General features: G+C 36.3%; 1 protein-coding gene and 1 pseudogene across 2 annotated transcripts in view; one reads left to right on the forward strand and one right to left on the reverse strand.

The window, feature by feature from the left end:
• The window catches only part of ADD3 (adducin 3), a 98,303-nt gene that overhangs the window by 14,297 nt on the left and 63,744 nt on the right, over positions 1-20,262 (forward strand). The window lies entirely within an intron of this gene.
• Positions 108-344, reverse strand: LOC148091569 (ATP synthase F(0) complex subunit f, mitochondrial pseudogene; annotated as a pseudogene).

Below are 20,262 nucleotides of genomic sequence, written 5' to 3' on the forward strand. Positions count from 1 at the left end.
AAGTTTCTTGAGTTCCTCTCGGAGAGGTGCAAAGAAGGTAAAGGTCAGCAATGCAGAGTGTGCCTGCCCTCCATACTGGGCCCTCTTCATTGTTACTTGCATAGCCACTAATGTTTGAGTTCCTTGTAAGAAAGGGAGTAGTTGAAAAGCAGGTGAGCTGCCAGCACCATAGAAACCCCAGCATGTTTCCTTTGCTGACATGGTTCTTGTAATACTGGTAGTAACCTATTTGAAATACTCCAACAGTGCCTTCAGGGGCAAAATCCTGCACACTATCCAGCTTGGCACTCCCTTATTTTAATATCCATGAGTTTCTTCTCCTTCACTGGTACAGCAGATGACATTTTGGAGTCCTGGGTGTCTGCTGTCTTCCAGTATTTTTTACTCTGGTAAAATATACATAGCATTAAATTTACTATCTTACCATTTTTAAGTGTACAGTCAGTGGTAATAAATAAATTCATAGGTTATAAATGCTAAAATTCTTCCTTTGTGTGAATGGAATCTATCAGATTTGTTTTTATTTTTTAATGTTTAGCTATAGCATCCAGGCTTTTTATTATGAATAGAAGTGGGCATTTTCTGTAAACTTTAACATTTGGAGAGTCAAATAGGGGAATGACCTCTAGACTCCTAGAATTTTGGAAACTCCCACCTCATTTTATGTATGAAGGGAAGGACCTCGTCTGGTTCAGTGAAGTGACATGTTCTAGACTCACAACTCTGGTTTCTGACTCTCAGTCCAGTGCTTATTTTTATTTAAGACAAGAAGGAAGAGAGAGAGAGAAAGAGAAACACTGATGTGAGAGAGATACATGGGATTGATCCTGCAACCTAAATATGTGCCCTGATCAGGAATTGAACCCAAGACCTTCTGTGCAGGGGACAATGCTCCAACCAACTGAGCCACACTGGCCAGGGCCCTGGTCCAATGCTTTTTGATTTGACCACATCACCAGCCATCTTAACCCATTCAGGCAGTTCTGGAGTGAGGGTGTTCCCCAGAATTCCATTTGACCTTCCCTAGAGCAAGGTTTAGACAGGATTAGAGACTGCAATCTTTTAGGGATTTGAAGCTGCTTTTCAAGAAATAGCTGGTACCTGTCTTTGTTTTTGTTTCTTTAAATCAGGAGTGGGGAACCTTTTTTCTGCCAAGGACCATTTGGATATTTTATAACATCATTCATGGGCCATACAAAATTATCAACTTAAAAATTAGCCTGCTATATTTAGTCAAGCATTTAATTAACTCGCCCCGAATGTGATGGCTGGAACCGCTTCTCTTTGGTGAGGCCAGAACAAATGATTTCATGGGTGTTATACGGCCTTCCGGCAGGACGTTCCCCACCCCTGCTTTAAATCTTTCATTGAATTCAGGAAAGTTTTGTGAAGAAGTTCTTTAAAAAGTCTGGAATGTCATGAACTTTCTTGTTTTCTTGACAGAGCTATGCTGATCTGTGTATTCCAGTTTTTGTATGCTTTTCACTGCTGCAGATCATGTACGTGGTAAATGTTTCTGACATGTTTAGGAACATTACGTTGAAAATTCAAACTAGATGTATTTGTCTCCTTTGACATTTTCTTTTGGAAGAGAACATATTTAAATGAGAAACAGTTTCACCCTCCAATGAAAAGAAAAAGTTTTAGGTCATTTGTTTCAGTAAAACAGATTATAGAACTTACGGCCCCAGTTTTCTGTTATTTTAAGTAAGCGGGCCATGACATAAGGCACAGTCAAGAAAGAAATTGGTCATATTAGAAATGTTAGTGTTTTAATCTAATTTTATAATGAAACTCACTTATTAAAAATAATATTTTAGCCATCAAGAATGCATTTTATCTATGTTGCATCATACCAAGGGCTTTGAATGGAATCTATCAGATTTGTTTTTATTTTTTTAATGTTTGGCTATAGCATTTGGTTCATGACAACAATTTCAGAAGGCAATTTTCAAGATAGCCTTGTCTTTTTAAAATAAAACCTTCTATAATACATCCTTCTGAGCAACTGAAATGATTCATTATTATGGTGGGGGGAGTCTAAATAAAATATAATTGCTTTTGATCTTACTATGAGTATGAAAGATGTCTTTTGATCTATTTTTAAATCAGTTTTAATAGGAATAGGTCCAGGGTCAAGGTATTTACTGGACAGCTTTGAATTCAGTATTTTATAAAGTTGATTTAAACTGCTTGGGGACTATCTGTGTTTTATGGTCACAGTATTTGTATTTAAAATCTTGTAGTTCAATTTTTATGAAAACCATGTAATATTTCTTTTAACTTATTAATATATTTAAGTTTCTACTAGTGCTTTTTTCCTGAGATTTTGGTTTATAGAGAACAAAATATCAATTAAATAGAAACTTTAATTGCCTGAAATTCCTTGTGTCCTCTAATGAGAGGAAGACCAAATGATTAAAAATACAAATGGGTTTCAGGGATGTATTAGAATCAGTAACTTCTAGGTGTATCCTAAAGCCAGTATACATCAATCCCAGTATCTTCATCGTCTACTATTCTTAGAATCAGTATTCAGAATGAATACCCTGCTATCTTTTTTTAAATTTTATTTTAATTATAGTTGACATAACAATATTATGTTAGTTTCAGGTGTACCCACATAGTGATTAGACATGTATATACCTTACAAGTGATCACCCCAATAAGACTGAAATATCTTGCACAAGTGTTAAGCAGTAAAGATAGTATGTTCATGAAAGTATATGAAACTGGAAGTTGGAATGATAGCTTTTAAGATTTTGGGGGAACATGGAAGAGAAGGCTACATTTATTTGGCTTATTACTATAAGAATTGACATTTATTTGCTGTTTCTGATCAGAATAATTATATGGGTCTCCCTAAAGTGTTTTTCTTTTAATTACCCACTACTTTTTTTTTTTTTTTAAGAGTTTTAATCAGCCTGGCAGTGCATGGCTCAGCGGTTGAGCATCGACCTGGGATCCAGGCGATCAGGGTTCGATTGCCGGTCAGGGCACATGCCCGGGTTGCGGGCTCGATCAGTGACTCTCTCATCATTGACGTTTCTCTCTCTCTCTCCCCCTCTCCTTTCCTCTCTCTGAGATCAATAAAGATATATTTAAAAAAAAAAAAAAAGTTTTAAGCATAAGGGTTTGAGCCTTCTCTTCAGGCATGACTGTTTTTACAAAGGCATGGGATGGCTTTAGAAAAAATTACCTGCACAGCTTAAAGTCTCATAGGAAGGCCCTAGACTACTACTGTCCCCTCCCCAAAAATATATATGTAATTTTAAATGTTATGGTAACCACATTTTTAAAAAAGAAACATTAATTTTAATAATATGTTTAACACAATTTTAAAATCTCAACATATAATCAATATTAATGAAATACTCATTCATTGAACTATTGAGTCAATTAAAAATTAATGAGATTATTTTGGTCTTTTCTATATGCCAAGTCTTTGAAATCCTGTGTGCATTTTACAGTATAGCACATACCAATTCAGACTAGGCACATTTCAAGTACTCAGTAGTCACATACGACTAGTGGCTACCAAATTGGACAGCACAGCCTTAGAACATTTTTATCTTTTGTCCCACATCAGTGTCTTCTACTAGAAGTTTATTAGGGGGTTTAAGGTCTTGCAATCTCTATATATACTATTCTACAATTGATTGGAAAATGAAACGCTTTAGAGAGAAAAACAAACTATTTTTGGTCATTTTTTGCCTTTATAATGTGATGATAAAAAATGAGTACTTCTGAAGAAATGCGAATGTTATTGAATGAGAAATTCAGAGAGCAAGTTCAGTTGGTTGTGCTTAAGTGAGGAGAGGTGGGCTAGAGAGAAGGAAGAGTTAGTACTGGATAGTCCAAATAGAACAGGTTTTGCTATGAGACAGATCTTAGAATCCTGTTGGCCTTGAGCAAGTTCCTTAACTTCTCTGAACCTCTTTACTTTGTTCATATGTAGAATTGGCATAAAACTACCTAACTCTTAAGTTGCTATGAAGATTAGATAATATTACATATGTAAAGTGTGTCCTATATATTTGGTACTTATGCGGTGCTCAGAAAATTTATATTAAATTAAGAAGTGATTATTCCTTTCTTATATCTCCTACTCCCAATCTCTGCTTATGAGAAAGGAAGAGGAAGGAGACATGCCTAAAATGAATGTTGGGATATAGTAAAGAAACTTAGCCCCATGTACTGTATTGACTAGGATTCAGTGTTTGTCTAGAATGAACTAGTCCCTAAGCATTGTGATTAATTGAGATTTTTAACTCAGTACCATTATCTGAAAGGTGATGATGTGAAATAGATTACACTCTACATTGTTTAAGTAATGAGAAATGAATTTTGCCAATTAATTTTATTTCAGTATGCTTTTTCTATTAATCAGTAAAAATAGCATCTGTATTTCTAAATTTGTTTCAATTAAGAGAAAAAATTCATTTATTAAAGATACTTCTTTTTGTCTTTTCCTAAATAGAATACAAATGCATTGTTTTCCATTTCTTTAACTTTTATCACAGGGTTGTTGCAATTTGGAATTTAAGTATGTTTTGCATCTACTATGGAAGGATGGCCTACCAAGTAATAGTATACTAATGATTGTAAACTTGTGTAGTAGCTGGAACTAAGGAAAACTTTTCTAAATGGAAGAAAACAGCCACTTTGTGACTGAACTTTATGTTACAATGCAAGTGACCCTTTGTTCTTGTTCAGGCGTTAACATCAATTTGTATTTTTAGATAGAATGACATTAGCTGTATGATGTGATCTGAGTCTAGGAAGAGGGAGTTTTCAATCATACATACAGGGTGGGGTAAAAGGTTTACAGTTCGTATGGAAAAGTAATACAATAATTAATAAGTAATAATACAGGAATAAACTCTTGTGTAAACCAATTTTTGCCCAACACTGTATATTTTTTATTTGCTACGCATTTTGAGAAATTTACTTTATTTGAAAATTTGAGACATCATTGAAATGTGTGGGAAGGCCTGGAGAGCTCTGAATAGATTATTAGATTAGATATGAGCTTTTCAAAAGTTTATACTCACTCAGTGTGTAGGTCACATCTATGGTAATGTTCTTGGAAGTCAGTCACATTTAAAAATCTAGTTTTTGCCAACAGCATCTGGTTGCACTTTACATTACATACTTTGAAAGTACTTCTTGAATTGCAAAAAAGGAAACCATATGACACAGGCTTTCCTTACCTGATTGAAAGTTGTTTACAGTTGTAGTTGAACTTTAACAAACTTAACATAACCAAAGGCAAAATTGTCCAAGTGCATGAATTATCACAACACCTCAGAGATAAAAGATTCCTATATTTATCAGCTTTTAAAAATTGTCCAGACTTTTACATTATTCTATTCACCCCTTACAAAGGTCTTATTTATTAAACATTCTTTCAGGTTTGTGGAATTTCGAAAGCGCTGACCTGATTGGAATACGCTCTACTAATGTGCAATCAAGAAATAGTGTTGATTGATCTTATTGGTATTCCTCTACCAATTTCCTACAGCTCCCCACAGCTGTTACTGGTTATATACTTGTCTATATGTTTGTCACAGCTGACCGTGAGCTTTTGATATACAGGTGTCTTATGATTACAGTGTTCTAGGGCTTGGCGACCTGGAAGATGTGTGAGATGATTTTAAGTGGCATAGATCTAGGCTAACCTGTCAACTAGGTAAATAACTCTTTGATTATCTTAAGATTCCTTTCTCAACACCCCCTTTTTAGCTCTCCTTTGCTCTCCCCTCCACCTCTTGACTCCCCAGGTGGCTAACCTGTCTCAGATAATCCTTGTTGAAATGTTAGCTGATTAGTTTACTGCTTTTCCAGAGATGTTTACATTTTAAAAGTGAGATCTTTTAATAACAAGGCTTTTAAGGCCCCTCGTAAGATTGTTGAATAACAAGAATTAGGGTAGATTCCTTGGACTTGGTCCAGATTTGGTGCCAGGATTATAGAGTCCCACCGTCTAGTAAGGTAGCCATTAACTCTCTGTGGCTATTGGCCACTTGAACTGTAGCTAGACTTAATTGAGATGTTCTAAATATAAAATACATACTAGATTTCTAAGACTTAATACTGGGAAAAATGTAAAATAACTCAGTGTTTTATATGTATTACAGGTTGAAATGATGGCATTTTGGGTTAAATAAAATAAAATTAACTTCACCTTTTTTTTTTTACTTTTTAACTGTGGCTACTAGGAAATTTAAAAGCATTTGTGGCTCACGTTCTATTTCTATTGGACAATGCTGCTATAAAAACAAGAGAGTTTATTTTGTGGTCTTACTGGTGGGAGCTTGCAGAGGTTCGGGGAAATGCTCCCCAAAGATGCCTTGGCTACAGTTATTTCAGCTGACTTGGCTGGGCCTCTTTGTATTACAGGGCTGTTTTGAGGGCTCTTGCCTACAAGCAGCCACTACCTCTCTTCTTTCCCTAACTCTTGCAATTCATGAGGTATTTAAAATAAATTTACCACCACCTCTAATGGTTTCTAACTTCTGTCCAGCTTCTTGAAGACAGGTGATTAAAAAAATTAAATGTATAGCTACTATTTCTTGAGCACCTGGCCATGTATCAGATACTGTGCCAGGTACTTTACATAAAATATTGAATCCTTACATCAGTTCTGCAAGATTGATATTTTAAGATAAAGAGATTCAGATATATTGTGACTTTGCCGTGGCTCACCAGTAAGTAGCAGAATCAGGATTCCAACCCAAGTCTGCCTGGTTCTAGAGCCATTGTTCTTTCTGCTATATTATGCTCTCCTTGTGTTTTCCATTAACTGTCCTTTAGCTTGAAGCAAAGTACTATATGTAAAGGGGTCTCTTGCCAAATGGTGTTGACTGATCCTTGAGTTGTTTTCCTTTGTCTTGGTGAATAACTTCAGTGCCCCTCACTTCAGGTCACCTTCCTCCCATGTCTGGTACCTAGTGAGTGGTCCAGACATTATTGAGGAAACTTTTTGACAGCCCATTGAGCAGGATAGATAACCTAAAAGCCTCTTGTGAAAGAGCATCTTTCCCACCTTGAAAGTCAATCAACAGAGTATGTTTCAGATGCCTTCAGGGAGAGATACAAGAAGAGTCTCCTCTCTAAATGCCAGGAATATCAAATCTTAGACTTCAGAGCCTGGCCATAGAAGGAAAGGGCATTTTATAGACAGAGGGTTGAAGTAAAATAATGGGATAGAATAAGCTTATTGAGCTGGATAAATCTTGTATAATCCTAGGTCATCTCTTAATGGCTGTGTCCTTGACATTGTTGCATTAAGAATGAGAGCAAAGGGAAATAAATAGTCCATGTGTTGGCATGCTAGTCTGTAAATTAGAGTAGATATAATCACAACTCATGAGTGCTCTGAAAGGCCAGATGCTGCATTTACTCACTGCTGCCTTCATTTAGGCCTAAGCAAGCGGTGGCGACTTTGGAAAGATAAGGAGAGAAAAAGCAGGACAAAGATGTTCAAAGAGTAAAACCAGACTGGAGGTGGGCTGGAGGGAGGTTTGAGCAAGTTCCAGCTGCAAAGCCCTTTATACCTATATATGCACATTATATTTATAATACTAAAAGCTGTGTAAACTGTAAAATACTATTATTTAAGAAAAGAAACTGTGATGTACTAGAAAGAAAATAAAATTTCTAACTAGGTGATCTGAATTCCATTTTCCCAGCTCCATTACCCTAACGGGGTAACTTTAGGAAATTATAGAATCTGAGATTATAATCGTCTTTCTACATATCTGGCTTTTTTTCATAATTTAATAAGATTGGGACGAATTTTAAAAACTATGTGTGTTCCTATACACATTGTTACTGTTTTATACCATTAAGTATTTACTCCTCACCTAAAGTATTGCCTACGTGAAACTTCTTTGAGAAGGAAAAATGTACATATCCTTAAGAATACCCACATTATGATTAAGGGAAGTGAGAGCTAAATTAAATGGCCAACTTAAATAGACTAATTTGGCTCTCATTCCGGCTTTACAAAAGGGACAGTGGCAGCCTTGTGGGAGAAGGGAATGCAGGCCTCAGTACTTATTTAATTTAATCATTCATCCCTTTAACCCCTTTTAAAACTTGACTTTTGTAGGTCAATTATATAATGCATGAGCACGAAAGCACACACATGGTGCTTCTCTTTTACATGAAAAGCCCTATTGAATGGCTATTTTAGAAAAAGATTTTGATATGTTCATAGTAATAAACCTGGTTTGCATTTCTTTGAGGCTCGTGGTCTTCAGCTTCTGACCTAGTAAAGGGTTGCTATAACTACCAGATGTCATTCTTTCCTAATCCAGAGTTAGATGCCAACAGACTAATACAGAATAGATGTAAACAGAATTCAAGCACAGAATTTGAAGTATTATTTAAACTGTTCATCTAGCAGATTTAACATAAGGCGGGCAAGTTGAATATATTCGTGTTACCATATATTCATTTAGTTCTCAGGGCAGTCCCACAGTGCATCTTTAATTTGTGTTCCATGTTAAATGGACACAGGGATATTTTGCCAAGTGCCAGTTTGAAATTTACTTGAGATCCATCCAGCTGGCAGATCAGTTGTACTATTCAGATGAGCTCATTTCTGGGGAATGGATTTCTTAGCAGGAGCAGTGTTCTTAGCTTATTTTTAAAGTAACTATACATTAACTTTTAATTTAAAATTCTCATGTGCTTTATTAAAATGTCTATAGCATAAGCATTGTAATATATATGGTACAAATACTCCATGCATTTTTGTAAATAATCAATAGCAGTCACAGTTATTGTGCTCATTTGTTTTTCATTTCTATTTTGAGTTCCTGGGATCACAACTTGCTTAATCTCTGTGAACCAGAAAGATACTGAGGTGCAGATGGGTTAATCCTAATAACGGGCAGTTACCTTTCTGGGAAGAATAAACTAAGCAAATACTCTGTTTAATATAAACAGATAGATGGGCCTCATCAGAGACCATTGGCACATTTGAAAAGGTATTCAAACTTCATAGATGGGATTAGACCTGAAGAGCTAATGTGGATCCTTTTTAACCTGAGGATTCACCCTATATAAGTGCAATGCATTGTCATTTTCACATTAGAAACCTCATGCCCTGGAGTAGCATTTCCCACAGTAGGTATTATAGATCATTAGTTCTAAGAGTTCCCAGGAAAAGTAGTTCCAAATATGTTTGGGAAACTACTTTCTGCACACTTTTTTAAAGCTTTACAATGCACATTAGCGTAGCAAAGACTGAGAAGTGCTAAATAGTGGATTTACCTTAAAAAACAAAACAAACCAACTGGGTGTATTTCAGCTAAGTCACATAGACCAAGGAAATGAATCTCTAGTAAAATGTATTAATAGCCCATGGAACTGTTATTTTTTAGAACACACTTGTGGGAAACAATGCCTTTAAGTAATGTGTTAGCAGATTTCAGTGTTTATTTTTGTGATTACTTTAAAAAAAAAAATCAATTAAAATTATATTTGGCAGTTATAGGTATCTCAGCCTGGGGGATATAATGCCTTGTGTTTAAAAATTTTGTTTTAAAATCTGTATTATAAGTCAGTTTTACATAGAAATAGTGATTTCTATGGGATATGTCTTTAAATTGTTACTATTTTTTGGAGGCATTTTGATGTTTTTGTAAAGGTAATTTTTCTTATATTTAAAATTTTTTATTTACTTTTGATAGGCCAGATAACTTTTTTAACAAGCTATTTTCAAATTTATAAATTTTTCAAGAATAAAATAAAATATAAATATAATTGTTTTAAATTCAGCTATTAGGTAAAGAGACGTTTTAGTAGCAGTTAAGCTAATCTTTGATTGATCATTTCAACTGGAAGAAAAACCAAAGATTTCAATAACCCAAGATACTGCCAAGTAATTAATTCTATTTTGAGACTGTCAACTTAGACAGTGACACTCTAAGCATAAACAAATTACTTACCTATACCAAACAAAGCCTACTGTTTATATTCTCTAACTTGAAAGTACATTAAGGGTTTTAAAGATTTCTTTGCTTTCCATGAATTCCTTAAAAATGACATCTCAAAATGGTTTAAAAAATGTTACAGCTAAATGTGGATCTTGAATCATCCCCAGGTTGGAAAACTGGAAAGTTGTGTCATATTGTGAGTAATAGAAAGTACTAAGTATACTCAAGTTTCTAGTTTGAGCCAGAGCATAAATTAAACCAAAGAAAGTTTAACCGGCCATGTTTCAGGTTTGGGGACATGTAATACATAAATGTAACCTCCTGCTGGAAATAGTTCTCTTACCATTAACCACCAAACCAAACCATGAGATAATATTTTATTTTCAGTTGTATTTGGAAAACCATGTATCTGTTAGCTTTGGCTTGCCATTTACTGAATAACTAAAAATGACATGTTTAATGCTAAGTAGTACTTATGACTAGGCCATCAAATCCCAATTGGAATTGAGGCAGGGATTCTTTCATACTGAAATATAAAATTAACATTTTCCCCTTAGTGTTATATTAGACAGTATAAGATCGTAATCTTACTCTTTTATGGAACATAGCATCATCTTATGGAACATGTGATCATCCATATGGTTTCCTTTCTTCAGGGGGTCCATCCACTCTGCTTCCCTTGGCTACTAATAACTCTTCTTCATTGACAGTCCCTTTCACTTCCATTCCCCAACCCCACCCCATCAGCATCCCATGTTTTAAAGGAATTACAGGTAGTAGGGAGTAGACTCACTAGAAGAGCAGTTCATATTTTAAAGGATATTGCTTGATGAGGAAGCCTAAAGATTAGAGTGATAAATAACTTGGAAGCCTAAAGATCAGTGATAACTAACTTCTAGGAAGAAACTGCTTAGCAGCAGAAGTGGGACCAAAAGCCCTAAGGCCAAGCTAGACTAGCTGATTATATAGAAAGTGCACTTGTGGAGTTGTCTGCTACCTGTAGTGGGACCTGCTCTCCTTTCTACCACCAGGGATAGCATGAGTCCTTTTAGACCCGTGATTCTTAGACTTAGCATGCATTCGACGCATGCTGGGCCGCACCCCCACACTTTCTGATGCAGGTCTGGAGTAAGGCCCAATAATGTGCATTTCTAACCAGTTTCCAGGTGGTGCTGCTGCTGCTGGCCTAAGACCAATTTTGAGAACCACTGTTTTTTAAGACTAGAAAGTCTCTTTGAATCTTCCCTTTCCTTTCTGCTCTTTTCCTTCCTCATGCTTCGGTAGCCCCATCAAAACCCTTAACAGAAAGTTCTGCTATGAACTATCCCAGAAGCCCTCTTTCCTTATGAGCTTTTTCTTCATCAGTTCCTTTATTTTTTTTAACCATCTACAGTGAGGCAGTATTGTACAGTACTTATAATACAGTACAATAGTTATAATAACTGAACAGTATTTCTATCAGGTTTGGAATTCTTTATACTTTCTCTAAGTTTTGATATTTCTCATGTGAACATTTTAATTTCTAAAGTTGTCACATTTAAATTTTAAATACAGGCATACTTCAGACATATTACAGGTTGGTTCCAGACCACTGCAATAAAGCAAGTTGTAATCTTTTTTGCTGGTGGAGGGTCTTGCCTTTCATTTGTGATGCACGATAAAGTGAAACAGTAAAATGAAGTATGCCTTCAGATGCTTCCCACTTTGTGGGGTAATGCCATATATGTGATCTTATAAATCCATAGTGGCTTTTTAAGATATGAAAGTGTTCCTTAAGGAGTGTGCCGATCATTGCCCAGCAATAAAAAGTAGTGTCATGACCAGTCTGCTGGAGTTAGAAGTTAGGTGAGGAAAAACAGACTGTCCCTCTTCATGTAAATATTGCTTTAGCTACAAACAGTATAGCCTCTTTTGTAATCTGACTTCCTACCTGGGTCATGATTAATCAGAGGTAACCAGGTACTGAGTTCTGAATATAAGCAGAAGGGTTTTCTGGGGGATAGAGAGTTATAGGAGTACCGGGTACATCATAAAAAAGAAGAAGAATGTTGGAAAAACTGTTCATAGGCCTTAGAGGTTGTATAGTTGCTTTCTAATTTTACACAGTAAGAAATGGAACATATCCTGGACTTGCCCAAGGTCATACAGCCGGTTAATCACAGATCACTGGACCACTGTTTCCATCTTGCCTCAAGGCTTCTGCTGCTCTTTGACACTGGCATGAAGGGAAATTTTGTGACACACTCTGGTGGTAACTAGCCACATAGTTCAGCTTTTTTTTTTTTTTTTTTTAATATCTTTATTGATTTCAGAGAGAGGAAAGGAGAGGGAGAGAGAGAGATAGAAACATCAATGATGAGAGAGTCATTGATCAGCCGCCTCCTGCACACCCCTGACTGGAGATCGAGCTTACAACCTGGGCACATGCCCTGACTGTGAATTGAACCCCAGTCGCCTGGATCCTAGGTCGACGCTCAGCCGCTGAGCCACACCCGGCCGGGCATAGTTCAGCTTCTTAAGAAATTAGTAGCATATAATATTTAGTTTTTAAATAATGGTTTTAATGATTTAAAATGTATATAAATTCAAAGAAATCACTGCCATATATACCATGTGCATGTGTGTATTCACTATTTATTGTTTGTTTCTGACTGTAAAGATAACACAAGCTCATTGTAAAATGTTTGGAAAATACAGATACAAGTTAGCAAATAAAAACCAGAAACAAACCACCCAGCTATATCCTATTATATTAGGATAGGTTATCTGTGCTTATAAACACCTCCAAAATTCAGTGATTTAATGCAGTGGTTTACTTTTCACTATGTGCAGTTCAGTATAGAGTGGGAGTGAAGGGGTAGGAGAGGGTTTGTTCTCATACCCAGGCTTAGTCATCCAGTGGCTTCATTCCCCAGGCCTTTAACTCCTGCACTGGATCTTGGATCTTTTGTAGCCAGCTAGTAAGTGAGGAAAGAGAGAGACCATGAAGGAACCCATTGTAATTTTTAAGAACTAGCACTCAAACCTGGGACAGCAGTCTAAACATAATTTTGTATCTTATTTTATTAAAACATTTACTTATTTGCCCCTAATCATGAAGTGTTATTGGAATGTTATGAAGCCCTTACAGACTGTCTCATTATTAACCATATTGTTTTTAAACATTTGTGAAGGACAGCTTCTCTACTTTAGCTGCTCTTTAAAAGCACATTGTTTCGATGGCCTCTTTTTGAAGGTTTGTGTGTATGTTAAAATGTTTTATATAAGGTTGTGGGTTTGATTCCTGGTCAGGGCACATACCTAGGCTTCGGATTCCATCCCTGGTTGGGGCAGGAACGGGAAACAACCAATCAGTGCCTGTCTCTCTGTCTCCCCACCCTCCCTCCCTCCCCCCCTCCTCGCTCCCTACTCCCTTCCTCTCTAAAATCAATAAAAAGAACATCCTTGGGAGAGGATTAAAAAAAAAAAAAAAAAAAGTGAAACCTGAAATACTGTCATAATTCAGGATAGTTTGTCCCTTTTTTTGCTTTGTTTTATGGAGTTTGTATTCATGTACTGCTAAGATCCAGTGTGACTCTAAAGTGATGTCTACTGTAAGCCATTGAGGTTTGCTCATAGGTCACAAATGCTGGCTATTTTGAGATGAAGTACTTGCCATCCTAGAAACAGTGGAATGGAGTTTTCCCCAGGTCACTTGATAATATATGTTTTAAGGGTCATGCTTTCCTAGTGTGCCTCAATAACAAGGATAGTTAGTTCAAAGTAACTAATTGTATGTTATTCATTATTCTTTAATATTTACCTGTAGGGCCTCTATAAGAGTCTTCCTATTGGTACATCATCCATATGTTTAACACTCATGTAAATAACTTACTATGTAAGGTACTGTTTTTATTTTTATTTTTGGTTTAAATAAATTGGTTATAATAATCATTTTTTAATAATTTCAACAAAATTTTTTTTGTTGATACATACAAATTAACACACTTTTAGCAACCATAATATTGGGTAATTTTGTGCTTAGGCAGTTCTGTGTAATGTATTTATAGTTGGAGGACTTGGATTCTGTTACATGACCTTGGGCAAGTCACTTGGCTAACTCAGCCTCATGTTGCTGATCTGTAAATATACACTGCAACACAGAACTGTTATATAGAAATGTCATAATGGTCATATGAGTTCTAGTGGTTCTTGAACAGGGAGATGCATTAGAATCAGATGCTAGCATTTTACAAGTATATATGTCTGGGTCCATTCCAGGTCCTCTAAATCAGAATCTTTTTAGGTTTAGGCCTATATAATTTTTATACAGATGCTTAAGAACTGTTTTACAAATGAAAATTTGTGCAAATCCTATCTTACAATATTTATTCTTCCTTGAATATTAAATGACTCTTTTGGGGCTACTGTAGAGAAACACTTGTCATGCTACTTATCATAGGTGTTTTAAGAAAATAAGAAATGAAACCATAGGAAAAAGACTCAGTTGCAGAACAAAAAGTGAGTGTCTTAGAAGCAAGTATAAAGAGCAAGTTAAATCCCAGCATTTCCTCACCAAAAAAATAGGTTCATGTGTATCTCCAATCAAAGAACATCTGAGGAGTATCTTGGGGTCCTAAAGTAAAAATGAGTATGTTTTAAAATCACACTCAACTAATGAAAATCACCAGCCATTTGAAACAAACATATTACAAAAAGATTTACCCAAGTATGATATTTACAAACATTTAAAAGATAGTTACCTAAGCATGATATTAAATATATCCTGTATCAAGCCATATTGTATTGCTCTCAAACATGTGTTTGGATGATATGGAAAATGGATCCTCTTCAATATTTTATCACAATAAAGCAAAATTGAAAAATAAGTGGGTTACCAAATTACACAATTATAACAGTAAGTTATTGGGCTAATGGCATTACCTAAGGTTCAAAGTCTGTAAATATTTACAATGTGAATAACTTACTTTTCCTTGATTTTATTCATACTGTAAGTCTAAGAAAAGTGCGTATTTTACTGATAAGCTAAAACTTCAAGTGACTGAAGTATGAGAGCTCACCTGCCCAAGAATAAAGAGACAGGTGTCAGAAGACTTGGACTCCAGTCCTAATTTTCCCCTTTTCTAACACTGCCCTTACTGGGATTTAGCCTGTAATGGTGGTATAATTTTACAGAGTTGATTTGAGCATAAAATTAATCAGATATGAAAGTGTATTGTAAACTAGAAGGCACTATGCATATAGAAGGAGCTATGTAATCTTTTTCTAATTTAGACTTTATTTGCACAGTATGTTTTATTAGATGACATAAAAGCCCATCATGACAATTTTCTTAATGGAATGAGACAGTAATGGTAAAATGGAACACTTATTGTAAATCCATGCTAACCACTATGAAATCTTTTGGCCTAGCTAAACATGCAGACTAATATAGTGCCTGTGGTAGCATATATGAGCTTATGACCTGAGGACTGCTGAATTGCAAACAGATTTTTATAAGTCAGCAAAAACATTAATCCGGAATCACATTGCAATTCCAAGTGTTCTTAATGAGACAACTAGCTGCATAACTGTCATTCTCCCTCAGTTCCAGGGTTTAGGCTTGGACTAGAAGCCTTTTGAGTTAACATAATTCAAAAAGGGTTCTGATAAACCTCACATTTATATATTTAGTTCTATGAATAAATTGCATACCAGAGTTACTTCCATTTTGCATTTGCAGACTTTCTGTTCCTGGGCTGAATGGTATGTTTTCTAATCAGTTGGTTCCTTTAATGATCAATTTCAGGGATGAAGAGTAATATTTATAAAAAGCAGGAAAGTGCAAGGGGGAACTTGCAAGGATTAAAAAGTTAGTCTTGACCTTCTTTTATATTGGGAACTAAAATTACTTTGAATATGACTACCCAGCTGAAGTTGACGGTTTTCCCTTCATCAAAAACAATATTAGACATAATGTTTAGAAGCAGAATACCTTTCCTTATGATCGGGGGAAAAGTGGGACTTTTTGCAAAATAATTCAAGGATTTGGAGTAGAAAGTGAAAAATTAACTTTGAGTTTAGAGTTTAAATTTGCTCTGACCAAGAATTAACAGAAGGAAATGAGAAATGAACAAATCAGATTTTTCGTCTAGTCAACACTGAGTAGATTCATAAGAATATTGAATTTGAAACCACTGGTGTAAATTTAAAATCCAAAACCCCTGTCCTCAACTCCTACTGAGTGAAACTTGGCGATGTTATATTATAGCCCACCTTCCTCAGAAGTACCCTCACCTTGTATCTAGAGCAAATGAAGAAATCTGTTTGGATTGGTCTTCAATCTCCAAAGGGACTGTTGGACAGTGGCTATGCTAGTGGGAAGGCGGAATTATAATTAGATTACTTTTGGTTCTTTCTAGATCCATATCTTTATTAGAAACTCGTTTGGATTCCTGTGGTCAGTGGTGTAAGGAAACACTAGGTTATTAACAGTTTCCAATGATTTCCTTAAGAGTTCCTTTGGTTGCAAAATCTTTTGATGTCTTTCTTCATAAGAGGTGGAGTATGAGGGTAGTGACTTAGGCAAAGGGATTTTTAAATATATTCTTCACAATTGTGAATGATGTAAGCTCCTTGAGGGCAGGAAGCTTGTTCTCTGTTGGGTCCCCAACATGTGAACTGGTGTTTAGTGCATAGGAGACACTCAAAGAATACTTTTTATTGAATGATCAAATATGCTTGTTAGAAATCAGTATGAATTTATTTAAAGAATAAACCGTTCAAACATCAGTTCTTTATAATAATCTGAACTATAAGAATTAGTGATAAGTTAGTTAAGAAACATGGATCCTTTCTGTGTATGTGTGGAAGAAAAGCTGAAACTAGATACTTATTAAAAATATGCACAGCCCGGCTGGACGTGGCTCAGCGGTTGAGCGTCGACCTAGGATCCAGGCAGTCGGGGTTCGATTCCCAGTCCGGGCACATGCCCACATTGTGGGCTACAGCCGATCAATGACTCTCTCATCATTGATGTTTCTCTCTCTCTCTCTCTCTCCCTCTCCTTTCCTCTCTGTGAAATCAATAAAAAAAATATTAAAAAAAAATATGCACAGATAAAAATCCCTGCATGAAAAAAAAAGTGCATATATGTTCTTACCATTCCCTTTAAGCAGATTAGCACTTGAGATAGCCCACTGGGACAAAATGATGAGTCCGAAAACACTAACTTCTACCATGAAACATTTCCTTGATTTAGTTATTTTCTCCTGTATCTCTTCAAAAAGATTTCTGCTTGTTGTATGTATTTTGCTTCATGTGTGTGTGTCTGTGTGTTTGTTTAAATAAAGGCAGTGCTCTGTCTCCTTCCTTCAGGAAACACCTTTTTTACTGTGTGAGGCAGTTTTTGTCATTTCCACTTTAATGTGAATGAAGAAGTCATCCTTTTCCCATGAAAAAGAAGTTTCCCAGCTGTTTATATATTATGGAGCCTGCTGTGGGAGAGGGGAAGATTTCAGAAAGAGTTCCTTCTCTCTATTCCACGGGTTCTTTCATTGCTTTTTTCATTGAGCTGATCTCTTCATTTCTAATGTGTACCATCTAATTGACAAGATGGTGACTTCCTCTTTGAAAGTTAGCTCTGTTTTTGTGTATCACACCCACGGTGATAGTACTTTGTGAGGACTGTGGCAACACTGGTGTTCTCTCCTCTGTTTGATTTAAGAAGTAAGCTGAGGAAGTCAAGAGATTGAAAGGGGTGTTATTTTGAAAGTAATTCTATAGTGTTTTTTTTGGTTAAAATGCTTACCACTTCCTCTCTTCTCTAAACACACCTATTTGAGCGGATCACTCTTTCCTTTGTTTTGAGCCTCTCTTATTTATGTGTGTAGAACTACCATTTGGAATATGATCTCCTGTTGATTTACCTGAGCACCTCTACTCAGCATCTAAGTATCCAGCTAACTGACTCTTTTCAGTATTAGAAACTCATTAAGGATCTGACATACTACTGTTAATTATTGGCCCCAAATATGTCATTGCTTTTGTTCATGCTGCTCCTAGTGCCTATAACACACTCTTGCTGCTGCTTTGCTTAGCTAACTCTATCCTTTTAAATTATAGTTTATAAATCACAAATGTGTACATCTATATGTGTAATTTATAAATCACTTATAAATCACTTGTTAGCTCTATTATGAAATGCTCCCTCTCACCTTCTTTGCCTTGGCCTGAGTTAGGTGCCTTGTTTGTTAGCTCACATGGTATCTTGCAAGGGATATAAAAGAAAATTATGTTTTTTTAGTTATATGTTGGTGCTATGGAAACAACTTTCAGAATGAGAAACTGAAGACCATCTAGACAAATATGAATTCCTTAAGAGCCAAGGCTGGTTTTGTCATTTTGGCTACAACCAGTTTCTTCAGAAGAGTACAGCCAACACAGTTTTTTTTAAATTTGGGGACATCATAATTAAAGGTTATTCTGTGAGCTTGTCATCCATCAAGTTCATCACTTCATGAAGGCTGTTTGATTGGGTATATTACACAGACCTGGTTAAAGGGTGAGTGTGTGCTGGAAATGTGAAGGGAATAGAACTGGGGCTTGGTAACAGTTGTATTTTTTTAAATTGCTTCTTCCTGTTCAGCAAAAGGGAGTCCTGATAGCTAAGGAGATAGTCCTGAAAGCTTGACAGATCACAGCTGTATCCTGTACTTTGTGTGAAAATGTATTTGCTTTCCCTCCTGTTCATTTACTTTTTCTAATTTCCTAATAAGAGTTTATTCCAGTGTTTCATGGAGCAAGAGGTTGGATATATGCCCAGGTGAGGATATGAACAATGGTTAAATACTAGGGTATAGGCAGAGAGAATTAAATATGGGGTATGTGTGCTGTAAAAACTGAATGACAAGGAGAAACCCCTTCCAAATAAATTTTTAAAAGAAGGTCCCAAGAGGAGCATTTGGATGTTTTAGACTAGTGCTATAATTGAAACAGTTCTGTTTCTTCTATAAGCCACACAATTCCTTTACAAAGAACCACACACTTGCTCTGGATTCCACCATTTTATTTTCTCTCGAAGATTTAGAACAAACTTAGGATGTTATTTCTAATGTGTACCATCTTATTCTAAACATCTTTGATTGCTGCTGGAACAGTATTAATTACCCAGAATTCATTCCTTCCTCCCTCCCCTCCCCTCCCCTCCCCTTCCCCTCCCTTTCTCTCCCCCCCTCCTTCCCCTCCCTTTCTCTCCCCCTCCTCTCCTTTCCCCTCCCTTTCTCTCCCCCTCCTCTCCTTTCCCCTCCCTTTCTCTCCCCCTCCTCCTCCCCTCCCCGTTTTATACTCAGATGTCTCTTTAAGAGTAATACAAAATAGTAGGTTGCTCACATCAGCGCATGTTCATTTCTTGACATTGAAGAGATAGCTTGGAGATGTTTTTCATTATCCCAGTTGATGTGGGATGTTTCATTGATAATACAGAGGAATGACAATTAATATTCCATAGGGGAGGGCATTACAATTTTAGCATTCTTTCCTGAGTTGCAAGTTTAACTTTGATAGAGTGGAAAAAGTATTGGCCTGAAATCAAGAGATAAGTTTTCTGTATGACCTTAGGTAACAGCCTTAGGTACCTCTGAATTCTCACAAATGAAGAAATTGGACTACATGACCTTTAAGGTCCTTTCAGCTGTATTTGACATTCACGGAGCCTGAGCTCTCTGCTTGGACAAAACGCAGTTGTCTCATTATATTAGTGTCAGCTACTCCCAAACCCACTATATAATATGAACAGTGGAAAGAAGGTTTGAACTGTTTGATTTAGAAGGATGAAGCCTCAGTGTTCCAAATGGTGAGGCTCACACAGCAGGACACAGACTACAGCAGAAGTAGCACAAGTAACACTGATGGCCTGACAGTGTAGGTAGTGGACTGGAGCTTATGGATTGATTTATTCAATGGCACTCACTTTTATTGGTACAGCACAGCCTAGAAAAGGATTTTTTTCCCCTTACAGCTACTTGGTCTTAGGGAAGCCTAAGAGGATTGATTGTAGTCACGCCTTCTTTTGGGAACACACAGTGAGAGCATCTTTAAGTACTTCTGCAAGGAGTAAAGCAAATTGGCGCTGTATTTCACAAAGGGTAAGCTCTTCCTACAGTGCACATAAAAGCTGAAATATGTAGATGAAATCTAGGTGCTTATAGCCCTGGCCAGTGTGGCTCAGTTGACTGGGTGTTTTCCCACGCACTGAAAGGTTGCCAGTTCAATTTTGGGTCTGGGCACATGCCCAGTTGTGGGCTCGATCCCTGGTATGGGACATACAGGAGGC

The sequence above is a fragment of the Miniopterus natalensis genome, chromosome 14 (assembly GCF_054644295.1).
Source record: "Miniopterus natalensis isolate mMinNat1 chromosome 14, mMinNat1.hap1, whole genome shotgun sequence".
In the NCBI taxonomy this organism is placed as follows: domain Eukaryota; kingdom Metazoa; phylum Chordata; class Mammalia; order Chiroptera; family Miniopteridae; genus Miniopterus; species Miniopterus natalensis.